The sequence below is a fragment of the Rhea pennata genome, chromosome 4 (genome assembly GCF_028389875.1).
Source record: "Rhea pennata isolate bPtePen1 chromosome 4, bPtePen1.pri, whole genome shotgun sequence".
In the NCBI taxonomy this organism is placed as follows: Eukaryota; Metazoa; Chordata; class Aves; order Rheiformes; family Rheidae; genus Rhea; species Rhea pennata.
Window position 1 is genome coordinate 75,168,594 of NC_084666.1, and position 3,932 is coordinate 75,172,525.

Below are 3,932 nucleotides of genomic sequence, written 5' to 3' on the forward strand. Positions count from 1 at the left end.
AGCGAAAACGGAAAGAAAAGAAAAGAAAAAGAAACGCGCCCGGTCCCGCCCGGGGGCTCTCCGCGCACGGGCGCCCCGAGGCCGGGCTGCAGCGCGGGGCACCGCGGCGCCAGGCGGCGGCGGCGGCAGCTCCCGCCCGGGCAGCGTGTGCGAGCGCCGGGCGCGGAGGAGCCCCCTGCGCGGGCGCCACCCCCGAGGGGCCGCTGCGGGAAAGCGCTTCCCTTCGGCGGCCGGGCAGCGCCGGGGCGCGTCTCCCCGCCGCGGTAAGTCCGGGGCGGGCGGCAGCAGCTCCCCGGTACCGCCCCGCCCCGGCGCCCGGTGCCGCCCCTCCGCCCTCCCCGACCGCCCCCGACGCCCGCCCCCGCCCGCCCCCCTCCCCTCCTCTTCGCTCCGCTCCCCTCCCCTCCTCTCTCCGCCCTCCCCGACCGCCCCCGACGCCCGCCCCGCCCCTCCGCCCTCCCCCCGACCGCGCAGCGCCGCCGACGCAGCCGACAGTACCGGGCAGGCGGCGGCCGCGCCGGGAGCTGCGCGGAGCCTCGGGTGAGCAGCCGGCGCCGCGGCCGGGCACGGCAAAGCCCCGGCGGGAGGCTCGGCGGGGCCGAGGCCGTGCGGGGAGCCGGGGCCGGGGCTCGGCAGCATCTGCCGGCGGCTGCGGCAGCAGCTCGGGCCGCGGGGGGGGCGCTTGGGGGCGGCCGGAGGGTGCCGGGGGCTGCGCGGGAAGCTGCGCGGAGCCGCGCGGCGCCGGGAGCTGCTGCCGCTGCCGCGACGGCGCCGAGGCGCGGGCGGGGGGCGCGGGCGGCGGAGCGGCGCCGGGCCGGGGCGGCGGCGGGGCCGGGGCTGCCGGGGCGAAGGCGGCTCCGGCCGCTGCCGCCTGCGCTCGGAGAAGCGCTGCAAAAGCTCCTCGTGCTTCTGGCCGGGGGGGAAACGTTTTTCCGTCTCTCTTTTTCCCAGAAAGGTTTTGAGAGCGGGAGAGCCGCAGCGCAGAGGGGCGACGGGAGGTTCGTTTCCCCCCTCTCCTGCCCCCGACGACGGCTGCCGCTCCCAAGCCGGGAGCAGCGGGCGATGCAGCCGAGGGCCGTGCCGCCCGTGCGAGAGCCCTGGAGGTGCCGGAGAACCGGGCGTGCAGGAGCCTCCTGAAGCTCGGCAGAGGCAAGTGCGGGGCCCCGCGGCCCGGGGGGAGCAAGGCCGCGCAACAGCACGGGCCAGGGGCCGCCCCGTTGCAGAGCGGCCGTGCCGAGAGGGGCCTGGGAGCGCCGCTGGACGGCGAGGCGCCCCGTGTGCGAGAAGGCCGAGGGTGTCGTGGGGGCCCTGGGAGGAGCGTGGCCAGCGGGCCGAGGGGGGTGACCCTGCCACTCTGTGAGGCCCTGGGGAGGCCCCGCCGGGAGCCCTGCGTCCGGTTCTGGGCTCTTCTCGTTGGCCTTCTCGAGTCCCCCTGACACCTCAAGGGCACGGTGTCGGGGGCGTGGGGCCGGACTCTCTTTCAGGGGTGCCGAGCGACAGCACGCGAGGCGACGGGCGCAAACGGAAAGCCAGGAAGCTCCCGCTGAACGCGAGGAAGAAGCTGTGTGCCGCGAGGGGGACGGAGCACTGGAGCAGCTTGCCCGGAGAGGCGGCCGAGTCTCCTTCTCCGGTGACACGCAAAGCCCGCCTGGACGCGAGCCTGGGCACCGTGCTCGAGGCGACGCTGCTGGAGCAGGGGGCTTGGACTAGACGATCTCCAGAGGCGCCTCCAACCCTCCGCCCTCCTGTGGTGCTGCAGGACGACTGCGCCCGCCTCCCTCCGCCGGGCTCTGGGCCCCCTCGGTGACCCTGCCGGGAGCTCAGCGCGGGCTCCTCCAGGCCCATCTCCTTCCAGCCACCCTGGGCACTGACAGGGCCGTAAATCAATCACTGTCACAACTTGCACATTCATGTCAGCGTTTATTATTGCAAACACATGGAGCAATTAGTTTATTAACGTTGTAAATGTGTGGAATAAACCTTGAGTCTTGCACAAGCACGGAATAAACCTTGAGTCTTGCACAAGCACTGAATAAACACTGGAAGCGGCGGACGGCCTCTGCTCACGTTTCCTCCCCAAAAGTGCCTTTCGCCCCAGAAACTATCTCAGACGCGAAGTTCGGCCTGGTGCATGCCGGCCTCCCTGGCCTCGGGGCGCACGCGGGCGGACCCCCACCTCCGGTGAGGGTCCGCGGCCCCCCCACCCCCACCCCTCCCGCCGCCCGGCCCAGCCCCGAGCCCCCACCCTCCCCCAGGAAGAGCCCACCCAGCCTCTGCTTGGGGGCTCCCTACGGGTGACAGGGCCTCTGCTTTCCAGCCTCCCCCCCACCAAAACGCAGCACTTAGCCTCCGTTCCTGAGCCCCCAAACACTCCTCCACCCTCTTCCTCAGCCCCACCAAACGCAGCACTTAGCCTCCCTTTCGAGCCCGGACATCGGTCCCATGCACACGCCTGGGAGCCGCAAACGCCCAGCTCTGGAACCAGCCCCCGAAGCTGCTTGCAGGGCTCCGAAACGCAGCACCCAACCCCTGCTTTGCAGGGCTGACAGCAGCCCGCTCCTGCTGCTCCTCAGCACCGCAAAGGCAGGACTGGGCCTCCGCTCCGCAGCTCTGCACCAGCCCCGAGAACGTGTTCTTCAGGCCCACGAAAGGCAGCGTGCAGAGCTGGAGGCTGAACGCTGCCCTCGGGGGCTCGCGACCGGCTCTGGCGGCTCTTTGGGGCTCACAAACACAGAGCGAGCCCCCAAAGCAGCCGCCCGACCCGTCTGAGCCCCAAAGGGCAGCAGTTCACCCCTCCCCGCTGCCACCCCACCAGCCCCTGCACCCCCCCCTTTTCACGCCCCCCCCAGCGCAGCCCCGCAGCCCGCCGCTCCCGCGAGCGGCTCCCGGCCCCAGCGCGCCCGCGGCCCCCGCCCAGCCCCAGCGCTGCGGGACCCCCCGCTCCGGACAGCGGCGCCGCATCCCCGGTGCGCCCGAGCGCGGCTGCTCCAAGGCTCCCGGGCCCGGCGGCTCCCGGCAGCGGCGGGACGGAGGCAGGGAGGCAGGGCGGGCTCCGGGCCGGCTCCGTAGCTGCTTGCTGCCCTGCGGCGGCCCCGGCGGCGGCACCGAGCGCGGCCCGGGCAGCCGCTGCCGCCCCGCTCACCTCGGAGCCGCCGGGGCAGCGCTCGCGGCTGCGGCTGCCGCCGCCGCCGGCTGCGGGAAGCGGGAGCCCCGCGGACACCGAGCGCCGCCGCCCGCGCGCGCCCGCGACGTCGGGGGCCAAACCGGAGGCACCGCGCAGGCGCCGGGAAAAGCCGCTGCGCCCCGGCCACGCCCCCGGCCACGCCCCTCTCCGCCCCTCCCCCGACGGCGGCCCCGCCCCGCAACGGCCACGGCCCCGCCCCCGGCCCCGGCCCCGCCCCTCACTGGCCCCGCCGCTGCTCTGGCCACGCCTCCAGCCGCGGCCTCGGCTCCGCCCACGGCGCTGGCCACGCCCCCCGGCCGTGGGCACGCCCCTCGCCCGCCCCCAGCTCCCGCCCCGCACACGCCCCCGCCCGAGCCGCCCCCGCTCCCCGCCCGCAGCTCCCCGCACCGCCGCCGCCAGCCCCGTGCAGCACCGGCACCCGCGGGGCAGCCGCCGCCAGCGCCCTCGCTCCCGCGCCGGCCACGCCCGAGCGCCGCGCCGCCTCCGCCGCCCGCCGCTGCTCCGCTCGCGCCGCTCTCGCCGCCCCCGCGCCGCGCCGCTCCGCCCGCGCTGCCCGACGAGCCTCTCGCCAAGCGCCCAGGCCCCGCGCGCAGCTCCCCGCGTCTCCGCGGCCGCGGGCGGCAGCACCCGAGCACCGCGGCCCCTCGCGGCAGAAGGGGCCCCGGGCTCGGCGAGCGCGGCTCCGCGCTGCGGCCCGCAACCTTCGCTGCGCCGCAGCCCTCGGCAAGCGGGAGCCGCTGGCCTGGAA

The 3,932-nt window shown here is 76.1% G+C and overlaps 1 long non-coding RNA gene across 1 annotated transcript; it reads left to right on the forward strand.

Annotated features, from left to right (window-relative positions):
- The first annotated feature begins 455 nt into the window (after window positions 1-455).
- On the forward strand, window positions 456-1,996 carry LOC134140210 (uncharacterized). Its single transcript, XR_009958346.1, has 2 exons — window positions 456-540; window positions 952-1,996. It is a non-coding gene; the product is annotated as an uncharacterized LOC134140210 (long non-coding RNA).
- Window positions 1,997-3,932: the final 1,936 nt, after the last annotated feature.